Consider the following 13,038-nt stretch of genomic DNA (forward strand, 5'->3'; position numbering starts at 1 on the left):
CAAATTATTCAATATTTTATTTTCTACAAATGTAAAAAGTATTCTACAGATATCCCACACAGCAAAAATATGTTTAACAAAAATAATAACATTTTATAATATCGTAACTATATTTCCTTATATTATAAAACAATCAAAATATATGGAATAAATTATTGAAACATGTGTGTTTGATTTTATTATAACTGTATTTCCAAAATACTAAAAAACGCAACATTGATTAATATAAAGTATTTTTACTAAGTAGGATGCCACAAATAAGTTGTAAGAAAAATATTTATATACATTTGGTTTATACAAATGAGGTGTCCTCTTTGTTGCTTTTGTAATGTTTTCATCAACATCGACAGATATGTAATTTTTCATGATATCTATCAAACCTAGAAATATTAAGCTAATATTAAAAAAACTCATTACAGGATACTAATATACTTTATGAAAATAATTTTAAATGTGAATTGTAAAAAAAACAATATTTTATGTTAAATATTATAGTGGAATCGGCATCGGTTTAAATACTCACAGTCATGTTGGCTTCTCATCAATGGTTCATCACATATTCGTAGTATCGTATTTTTCGAAATTAAAGGTAACTTCAAATAATTCAGTAAATTTGATAAATATTTACTTCGTTCTTCTAAATCATATTTTATCCATTCAAAAATGAAATCAATTATCTAAAACAAATATTAACACCATATGTGTAAAATCATACACAATTTTTTAAATAAATCATCACTATCTTTGTAAAAAAACAAGTGTGGGTAATAAGATGAGACAAACGTATATTAAATAGAGTAATGTGAACTAAAAATAATTAACTCATTTCTTTACATTTGTAGTTTACAAATTATTAAAAAAGTTGATCTAATAAACTGTTGGAATAATAATTAATATTCTATATATCAAGTAGTATTTCACAATATATAAATATGTTGTTTATCTGTATAATAAAAATACGTAGTTGTTAATCAGGAAATGTTATAGAAAAACAAAGTTGTTTTTGTAAGCACACGTGTATGTGTAGACGCGTGCAACCTTGTGGGTTAATATAAATAGCATTTGATCTAAGGGCTCGGGGCTCAGTATTTCTATTCAGTTTATACATATTACTAGTGTATTATTGTTTCACTGTGTTGTATATATTCTATGTATAATATATCTATTATTGTAATAACATTATTTGTGTTGAATACTTGATTATCATCTACTACTACTACTCGCACTCTGATACTATATTTATGTATAGTATTACAACAGGTTATGCGCCCAGACACTCAGACATATAGTCAAAGGCACACCGGACATCGAGAGTCAAGTATTTGAAGAACACAATTTTTTTTAAGATCACCAAGTAAGTGAATTATAGTAATTAAGCAGCACCTGACGAAGTGTATATTGGATATACATTTATCAAAGTCGTTCAAGAGTACTATACAAGTACGTCATCTATTGATATGGAAGAATCAATAAAGATTGCCAAGCTATGCAATATTGAAGGTTGGACACTTTGGAAATTTCAGATGAAGGTAATACTAACTTCATATGAGTTGGGTAGTTTAATTACAGGAGAGTATACAAAACCAGTGCTAACAAGCAAAGAAGCTGACGCCCAGAAAAGATATAAAGAGGATCTATTAAATTGGCAACGTGCTGACTCCAAATGCCAAAAACTGATAGTAACATCGGTTGACAACGGTCCAATGCAATACCTGATTAACTGTAAAACATCGTATGAAATGTGGACAAAATTACTCGCTGTCTATGAGCAGAAAAACGAGGCGAGTATACATTTAATACAACATAAATTTTTCAGTTACGTAAAGGACTCGGCTGACGATATGTCGACGCATATTACCAAATTGCAAAACCTACAGAATCAACTTAGTTTGATGGGACAACCAGTCACAGAATCTATGCTTATGACGAAAATTCTAATGACTTTGCCATCGGAGTATAAACATTTTTACAGTGCATGGGACTCAATGCAGCTAGAAAGTAAGAATTTAAATGAACTAACATCTCGGTTACTTATTGAGGAGTCGAGAATGTATCAAGGTAGTTCGGTAGTTGAATCTGTAGAAGAAAATAATGCTTTAACTGTTAGAAAGTTCCAGAAGAAATTTTCTAAAAAGACAGGCAGTGAAAAATTTGGTGAACGGAAAGTTGGGAATCCAAATGTGGGTACAAAAAAGATAGGACCCTGTTTTTATTGCAAAAAGGGCGGTCATTTCAAAAAGGACTGCAGGAAGTATAAAAAAGACCAAGACGATGCCAAGGGAAATTCGTCACAATCAAGTGAAACAGGACAAGCTTTTTACAGTGAACTGTTATTCACAGAACAAGAATCGGATAACTGGTATCTAGACTCTGGTGCTACTAATCATATGACGGGACATAAAAATTGGTATGTTCATTATAATCAATTTAAATCGCCAATTAAAGTGAAAATAGGCGATGGCACTATTTTATATGCGCAAGGTTCGGGTCAAATCAATATTATATGTTATGTTAGGAATAATCAGTATAATAATTTTATGACTAATGTTTATTATGTACCTGAACTAAAATATAATTTATTCAGTGTTGGTTCTACGTTGGACAAGGGCATAAAAATGAAGTCAGATAATAAAAAATGTATATTTTTACTAAACAACAAGATCATTTGTGAAGCGGTACGCAAAAATGGCTTGTATAATGTTAATATTAGAATACAGAACCAGCCAATTAACAAAACGGGTTTCGTCAACGATGTGCAGCCAGTAGCATCGGCCGTAGTAGCGGGTTCATTAACACTGTGGCACGAACGTATGGCACATCAAAACATTGGTTACGTAAGAAGTTGTTTACTTAAACATAATATTAAGGTGGAGAGTGACAATAACTTCACATGCGAGGCATGTATTATGGGTAAACATAGTAGAAAATCATTTCAAAGTCGTACGGACAAATCACAAAAAGTGGGAGAATTAATATTTACTGATCTTTGTGGACCTTTCCAGACAGATTCTCTAGGCGGGTCAAAATATTATCTTGTTTTTAAAGATGATTTTTCACACTTTAGAACTGTATATTTCTTAAAACATAAAAATGAAGTTAAAGACAAACTTGAATTGTTTATTAAATGTTTTAAAAATGAGACAGGTAATAAAATAATAGCAATACGTTCGGACAACGGCGGAGAGTTTGTTAATAAACAGGTTTTAGGAATATTAAACAAGTATGGAATCCGTCATCAGAAAACAATAGCCTACACACCACAACAGAATTCTTCAGAACGCGAAAATCGTACGTTAGTGGAGGCTGGTCGATCAATTTTATATTCCAGAAATATGGATTTATCATTATGGGCAGAAAGTATATCATACGCTAATTATACTTTGAATCTCACAGGTAAAAGCTCAATTAATAATAAAAATCCATATGAGTTGTATTATAATAAATTGCCTGACATAAATCACTTAAGAGTTTTTGGAACTAAAGTGTATGTACATGTACCCAAGGAAAAACGTCAAAAGTTAGATGCCAAGTCTAGAAGCGGTATTTTCGTTGGATATTCTATTGACAAGCGCGGGTACAGGGTTTATTTTAATGATACGAAAACGGTAAATGATTGCCGGGACGTTATATTCACTAAGGAAATAATAAATACAAATGAAGTTAGCATAAGCGAAAGTGTTACACAGGTTGACGACGAGAAGGAACAAGTCGTGAATGAAAAACCAGTTCAAAACGAGGAAACGGTAACCATACCTATAGTCACGGACACTCATGGGTACAGTTTACGAGACCGCAGCCAATTACAAAAACCGGTAAGGTATCGGTGCATGCTAAGTATATCAGAACCAGTTAACTATTATGAAGCGATAAACAGTGAGTATGCAAATAAGTGGGAAGAAGCAATGAATGACGAGCTTAAGTCGTTAATTGAAAATAAAACGTGGGAACTTGTCGACAGACCGATAAATAAAAGTGTTTTAAACAATATGTGGGTATTTAAAATTAAGTACAATGTAAATGGTCAAGTCGAGAGATTTAAGGCGCGTTTGGTGGTTAACGGGTCAAGACAAAAACCAGGCGTGGATTTTGGAGAAGTTTTTAGTCCAGTATGCCGATATGAAAGCATACGTACAATATTAGCGGTTTCTGCGGCTAAGAAACTTGAACTCAAACAATTCGACGTGAAAACGGCATTTCTTCATGGAGAATTAGATGAAGAAATTTACATGGATCAACCATTGGGTTTTAATGACAACTCGGGTAGAGTATGTAGACTACGTAAGTCTTTGTACGGATTAAAACAATCACCAAGAAATTGGAATTTTAGATTTAGACATTTTCTAGAAAAATATAATCTTAATCCAACTGATTCAGATCCATGTGTGTATATAAATCATGATAATAATGAAATAGTTATTTTAGCTATATTCGTCGATGATGGTTTAATTGCTTCAAACAGTATTGCAAAATCACAAGAACTCATTTCAAGTTTACAACAAGAGTTTCAAATCACACAAGGAGATTTAAATAATTTCCTAGGTATGTCAATAGAGAAACAAAATGATGGCTCATTATTCATTCATCAGGCCAAGTATGCAAATAATATTATTGAAAGATTTAATATGAATAATGCTAAAGAAGTTTCTGTCCCTATATCTCGAACAGACACGTCATTCGATAACACAGATACGCAGGTATTACAGCCAGGTAATAACTTTTATAGACAAGCAGTAGGGTCACTGTTATTTCTGTCACAAGTAACAAGACCGGATTTAGCGTTTGCAGTTAATTATGCAAGTCGTTTTCTTGCAAAACCTACAAATGCACACTGGCAAATGGTCAAGCGTATAATGCGTTATGTTAAACATACTTTAGATTATGGTTTATGTTATAAATCAGATGATAATTTATTGTTGAGTGTCTACAGCGATTCGGATTATGCCGGCGACATTCAAACACGAAGATCTACTTCGGGACATTTATTTGTTGCGGGACCTTGTACAATAGGGTGGAATTCACAACGTCAAGCATCAGTTACTCTGAGTTCAACTGAAGCTGAGTTCGTCGCTAGCTGCGAATCGATAAGAAGTTTAATTTGGTTTAAAAGATTGTTAACTGAATTAACTAATGAAAAGGGATTGTATAAACCTATTTTGTATATAGATAATCAAAGTACTATTCGTTTGATTAGGAATGCAGTTTTTCACAAGAGGTCAAAACATATTGATGTTCGTTATCATTTCATTCGGGAGAAGTTTGAAGAAGGTGTATTTGAACTGCAGTACAAAGAAACAGAAAACCAACTAGCTGATATCTTCACGAAGCCATTAGCCAAGGACAGACTTGAAAAGTTACGGTCAATCATAGGCGTGAAGAGGATCACAGAAGATTAATATAGTGTTAAGAAAATATTAATTAAGGGGGTGTGTTGGAATAATAATTAATATTCTATATATCAAGTAGTATTTCACAATATATAAATATGTTGTTTATCTGTATAATAAAAATACGTAGTTGTTAATCAGGAAATGTTATAGAAAAACAAAGTTGTTTTTGTAAGCACACGTGTATGTGTAGACGCGTGCAACCTTGTGGGTTAATATAAATAGCATTTGATCTAAGGGCTCGGGGCTCAGTATTTCTATTCAGTTTATACATATTACTAGTGTATTATTGTTTCACTGTGTTGTATATATTCTATGTATAATATATCTATTATTGTAATAACATTATTTGTGTTAAATACTTGATTATCTACTACTACTACTCGCACTCTGATACTATATATATGTATAGTATTACAACACATTATACTATGTAGTATATACATATTATATTTTTATGTATGCACATTGCATATATTATTTGCGAAAATTGAGTGTTGTCAATGTGAAATGTCTTATAATTACACTATAGCGTTTGGTTGCATTTGGCAAATATGTATGAAAACTATATTTTCGTATCTTAAAAAAAATTTAAAGGATATTATGATCTTCTAAATTTTTTTTTGAGTTTTGGTTTCATGGAAAACGCTAATTAAAGAATTGTACCAAATATGGAACATTGTGCATCAAAAATGTAAAGCATGAGCAGATATAAACAATAAATACAATTGTTCCATGTATGGAACATTGTGCAGTGAAGGGTTAAAGTCTCCCTTATTAATTTAATATATCGCCCGAGGAGCTAGAACGGGCGGTCACGCTGTTAAATAATCTAACCCTCAGCTGCAGGCTACAAGATGTTTTATTCTAAATTAAGGTCACTAAATAAAATACAAAATTATATTATAAATATATACACTCTGACCTGGGTTGGACGATGAAATGGTTGTTCAAAGCGGAGTTGAAACGGACGCACACAAAAGATAATCGGGTTGGCGGCTTGTAGTAAAACCGCGAAAATATAGGGCGAAAGGTCGAGGGTATTGGCGGTCCGTGATGGTAAAGTCAACTGGTTAATTAGATGCTACGCGACGTGCATTGTCCTGTGTGTGCGACCGTTCCCCTACCTATAGTCGGGGGTGCTGTGTCAGTAGGTTTGGGACACGAAGTAACGGTCAGGTGAAATATGATCGTTACAGCTGCCCCTCCCCCGTAGAGGTCCGACCTCAGACCTAGTCATATAAAGTTAAGGGTTGTCAAAAAAAAAAGTTAAAAGGCAAAAGAAATGGTATTACAAAAATTCCTGAAAATAAAGGTTAACCCTTAAAACTAATTGGGGAAAAGAACACTTGTATTTTTGGCGGACTTCTGGTGACTTCGAAGAGCGGAAGGACATCCCTCTCAGCTAGGGCCACCACATTGTCGCATTCCTTCTACATAGGGAAATGGCCCGCACTGTCGTCGCTTTCTTGGCATAAGCTCGGGGCAAAACCGAAATACCAGGTCTTCGCAAAGTCCTCCCCAAAAATAGTGTTCTTAAAATTTAACAATACACCACATTTAAAAATTCCGTCATTATTAAGTTAAAATCTATTGGGTCACAAACAATGTGGACGTGCATCTGGTGAATAATATTTATAAAATAAAATTATGTGTAATCACAAGTTTATAGAATTTAAGTTAACTTAATGGTTTGGAGAAAAAGCTGCGTAAAAAACCAGACCTAGACATAGAAAACGCTAATTAAAGAATTGTACCAAATATGGAACATTGTGCATCAAAGATGTATAGCATGAGCAGATATAAACAATAAAAATAATTTTTCCATATATGGAACATTATGCAGTGAAGGGTTAAGGTAAGTGTCAAGTTTTTTTTTGTTTTTATTTTTGAGGGAGAAGTTTTACCTTTTTTCTCAAATTTTTGTGTGTGTTATATTCAAAGGGAATAGGATTTCTCGTTTGATTTTTTTTTTGTGTGTAGAACATTTTTCTACAGTTTTTTTTGGAATTTTCCAAGGATTTTTCTTGGGATATTTCAACTTTTGAGATATTGTGTCTCACCAACTTTTTTTTTGTGTTTAGTAACAACTAAAAAGTAGTAGGAAATTTTTTTTTTTTTACAAGATAATTTTTCTCGAATTATTTTTTTTATTTATCATTTTCCTTAATTATAAACTAATTCAACGATTTTTTTTTTTAATTTTATATAATACAAATCAAAATTACAACGAAATTTTTCAAAATTAAGTCAAGCTAAATTTAATGATTAGGAAAGTTATCTATTATTACAAATCTTTGGCAACAACATAAATAGAAAAAAAAATACTACGATAGAACACACAAAACAGTTACACACCCGGTCAAAAGTTCTTAGTAAAATTTGACATACAAATTCCGAGACAATCGAAAAAATTAAAATATAAATATAGGGGACCTTTTGAAATTAATTATAAGGTAGCCCTTACTCTCAACGGGAAAAACTCCGTAGATACGATTCATGTACAAAGGTTAAAACTTTATTAACTTTATATATATATACATATATATATATAATAATATATTAATAATTATATGCCAATGATTTGTTTTTGTTCTAGGTTTATTTAGCAAAATATATATATATATATTCATTATACATATAAATAAATATTTAACTATACTATCAAATTATACATACTATATTTTGTACGATCATTTGATCAAATTATACAAAGAAAATCAGCCATTTTACAACATATCTCTTATCTCTTACCTTCTATATCTTACCCCTATCCTCTACCCCCTATATCCCATCCTATCACTCACCCCTATCTTCTATCCCCTATCTCCCACCCCTATCTCCCGTCCCCAACCCCATCTCCATGTGGTAACGCTTTTTTTGGTAACACTTTTTTTCGGTTATGAACCGGCTAATTCTCACCCCTATCTCACGTCCCCAACCCCATCTCCGTGTGGTAACGCTTGTTTGGTAACGCTTTTTTTGGTAACACTTTTTTTCGGTTATATACCGGCTAATTCCCACCCCCAACCCCATTCCCATTCCCACCCCAACCTCAACTTCAACCCCATTTCTTTTTTGGTAACGCTTTTTTGGTAACGCCTTTTTCGGTTATGTGCCAGAGCTAAGACATGAAAATGTCTCGCAAAAACCACATCAAACCAACGGAGGGATTAACGTCTGGTGGTTAGCTAATTGAAATACGGAGATCCAAAGTGAACAGCGCACAACAGAAGAACACGAACAAATCAAAGAAAAAAATATTGACCGTACCAATCATTAGGACCACAACAATAACAACAACAATAGCAACCACAACAACAACAGACAACATCAACAACAGCAACTACAACAACAACAAACAACAACTACAACAGCAACCACCACAACAACAGCACCAACAACACCAACAGCCACAACAATAGCAACAAGAACACCAACAATCACATCAACAGCCACGACGACAGCAGCAACAACAACATCAACAGCCACGACGACAGCAGTAACCAGAGTTGTGCATCATTCGAATAAAACGTTATCTAAATAATTATCTAGATAAACACATTATTCGAGTAAATTTATTCGAATAAACTTTTATTCGAATAAACTTTTATTCGAATAATTTCAAAAATAATTATTCGAATAAACTTTTATTCGAATAATTTCAAAAATAGTTATTTGAATACACTTTTATTCGAATAAAAAATTATTTAAATAAAATATGTTTGAAATTATTCGAATAAAAAATTATTCGAATAATTTTGAAAAAAAATTTTCGAATAACTTTTTATTCGAATAAATTTTACTCGAATAATGTCTTTATCTAGATAACAAATTTTTATTCGAAAAAAAAAATTATTCGAATTATCATATTTAAAATTATTCGAATAACGTTTTATTCGACTAACATTATTCGAGTAATCATATATGAAATTATTCGAATAACTGTTCACCATTATTCGAAGAATTTGTAAGTGATGTTTTTTAATAATAATTTTTTAATATATATTATATATTACATGTTATGCACTATTTATAAACACTAGGATAGATCTTAAATTTAATTTAAAATTTTCTTATCACCGTCTAAATTCAATAAAACAAATTAACTACAAAAAATAAAATTAACCTATGTCTATTTCAAAGGTTGGAAAACTTAGTGTGAAGTGTTTTATACGTATTTTAATTTTATTTACAGATTTCACAAATTGAGTTTTGTGTTAGGCACATTGGAATTACTTATCAAATACGAAAAAAAAAATAGAATACTCAGTAGACATTTTTTTATATAAACGATGATATTATTACATTAATGTGGTATAATTAACCAAGGACAATTTTAGAAATAGTTTATATAAAATATAGATAGGTATTGTATAATAAGTTAGAGCTTTAGTCAATATTACTTTAAATACAGACATAGAACAAAAGAACATTGAAAAAATAGTAATTAAGTAAGTTTTGCGAAAACTAGTGAAAACTAATAAATAAACAAAATTACAACTGTCTAATAATAAAAATAACACCAATCTTATTACACAATTTGGTTGTAGAAATAATAACAAAAAGAAAAAATTATAAAAAATGTCTTAATATAATAATAATAGTAGTTAAATTATATAATAACAAGGCATTGACTTTTTACTAACTTGTAATAAAAAAATGAAAAAATTACAACTTATAGATATAATTTACAGAATGAAATAAATTATTGAAATTTATCATTTACAGATAACACATTTAAAATGATCAAATTCTGCTTTAAGTCAATAATGTTTTCTTACATATAGGCTCGGATATTTTGTTTTATTTTTGGTACTATATATGCTTTATATTAAGTATATAGCTGAATAATATGTAAATCTTATAGTAAGAATAGAGGAAAATAAATACTTTTTTTTTTTAAAACTTTACATATGATGTTTATACCTACATTTTTTATTACGCATTATATACATTGAATGAATATATCAATTATACCATTTTTACATTTAAAGTACGTAAGAAAAGTATTATTATTTATTATTATTTATTCGAATAATTTTTTATTCGAATAAATTGTAAAAATATTATTCGAATAAAAAGTTATTCAAAAATGTTGTTTTCAAAATTATTCGAATACAAAATTATTCGAATAAATTGTGAAAAAATTGTCGAATAAAAATTTATTCGAATAATTTGTAGAAAAATTATTCGAATAACGTTTTATTCGAATAATTATTCGAATAAGAATTTGCACAACTCTGACTACAGCAACCAAAACCAGAAAATCCAATATAGAATTGGAAAACGAAATTATGGAGAGATTTGGAGCTCTGGTGGATTTCATCTCCAAGGAATGGACAAAAAAAAAATGTAAATATTAATTTAACTTTAAGAAAACGGGAATTCGATTTTAAGGGGAAAATGTTTTTAAAAAAAAGAGGGATTAAATTTTAAGTATTTGTATATATAAAATAAAAAGATACAGGCTAATGAATCCACACACTTTCCTCTCAACAACTACAGATTTTCTCCTTTATTCACTTAACAAAAATAGAACTCGTCTTCTCTTTTTAACTACATTGTAAAAAAAAAAAGAGTAATAATAATAAAAAAAAAAACAAATTACAAATGAATACAAAAATATATTCATATGTTTTCAAAAAAAAAAAAAAAGAGAAGTAACTAACAAATGGGTAGAACAAGACGAGATAATAATATTAATAAAAAAAAATCCTTCAACCTATCCATAAACATCATCCTATACAGCTTTGATAATTAACTTAAAATTTTGAATTGTTTTTTAATGAAAATTTTTATTATTGTATACATTTAAAATATGAGGACATATTTTCTTTAAAACAACGGGGGCTGTAGTATAGTTCTTAAAGACAAATGTATATTAGCAAATAAGCAATTAAATGTAGGCCAAACAATCAAAACAAAACTATACAATATTGTCTACACAGTAGAGATTTCAATCATGTTTATTATTTAAGGCCGCCCAAATTAGTAGGTCGGTTACACTCTCACGTAAGCGACCGTTCTGTTACGAGGAGGGTATTGTTGCGTGCATTATTATTTTTATGAAAATTATAATTGTGTGTGTGTGTTTATTAGCTTTTGAGTTACTTTTCTTTTACTTAATTTAAAATTGTTACAATGTGTGTGTGTTTAACGGTTCGTGTACCAAGGTGCGTATACGACATTATGTGGTCAGGCATTTTGGGTTTGATAATACAAGCAACTCGGACGTCAGTTTACGTAAGTACCTTTTAAAATTGTAAGTGTTTTCATAAGAAAAATGAAATTAAAAGAAAAAAATAAGTAAATAAAAATTCACGAAAATATTTCAAAATAATGTCATATACTCCCGTAAATCAGTATCCGCAAAATTATGCATATAAAAATAAAATCACCGTAAAAAGAAAATACTGGCTGTATCTGCACACCTCGTGTCAATAAAATAAGTTCGTTAAAATTCGATTTAATGTATACATAGTCATAAACAATCAATCGTAAACGAAACACCATGTAGAATATTAGTCATTATTTCATTATCTAAGCCGAAATTATTTTATAAAGCCAAAAAAATAAATATGCCGCAAAATGTGTGTCAACATGTGACGTGACATAATATTCGTCCATTGATGTTGATAAAAAATAATAAAACGCCATTCAATAATTAAAATATGTCAATCTGAGATCGTCAGAGACAGTGCCGTGTAAAAAATATGTCGACAGTAGACTGGACATAAAAGTAGTCACCGGGGGTTAGCCGGGAAAATATTTGCCAAAATAATAATATAACAGTCGATGTGAATAAACAGATTTTAAAATATAAAAAAATCATCGGTAACCAACCGGAAATAAGTATAAACCACTAATAAAATCGCTGATGACATTCGCGCAATAACACAAATAACAATTAAAATTAAAAACAAACTGATCCGGACGAATAAAATAAAGGTTAGCTACTCCTCTCTCTTAAACTACCCATATGATCAATATTCGAAATTCAAAAATGCGTGTTATGTTGTGTGGTAACAATTTTGGTCTCTTGACTCCTGGCAAATAACTCAATAAAATATTGAATTTGCGGTAAAAATGCGGCACTAAGCAGCAATATCGGCAACAATGGATCTGCGACAATTAAGATTGCGTCGATCAATGGCCATGGCAAATGGCAATCGGCAAATAAAAGTACATAAAATCAAATACAAATTGATTACAGTAAAAGCGGCATCGTGCGGCCAAATAAAAGTGCCTCCAACGGCTTCGGGCGGCATCGTTCGGCTAGAGATGAAACAAACGGCAAATAAACGGTTAAAACGATGATGTAAATAAAAATCGGTAAATAATTCGGTAGTATTGATGACTTAGAAACAGGCGTACGGCAGAAGTAGTAAATGAATGTTAAATTCTAATATAGTTGGACAAAAAATTGACCCAGTTCATATTATCCTAGGCAGACAAATAAGGGTCACGGCTAAAATGGTCCATAAAATGACCTAATTCTGGAAATTACAGTAATACATAAATGACGTTTCGATCTTAATTGCTTTATTATATTAAGTATTATACATATATTTATATGTATGGGGAAAAATATAAAAATAATTATTTTTACACGTTTGCATAATTGCATGGCACAGACCGATAATATTTACTC

The sequence above is a fragment of the Adelges cooleyi genome, unplaced genomic scaffold, assembly GCF_023614345.1.
Source record: "Adelges cooleyi isolate 19-005CV unplaced genomic scaffold, UGA_ACOO_1.1 ACOO_flye_CR_arks_rails_tigmint_CR_PRNA_3, whole genome shotgun sequence".
Classification (NCBI taxonomy): Eukaryota; Metazoa; Arthropoda; class Insecta; order Hemiptera; family Adelgidae; genus Adelges; species Adelges cooleyi.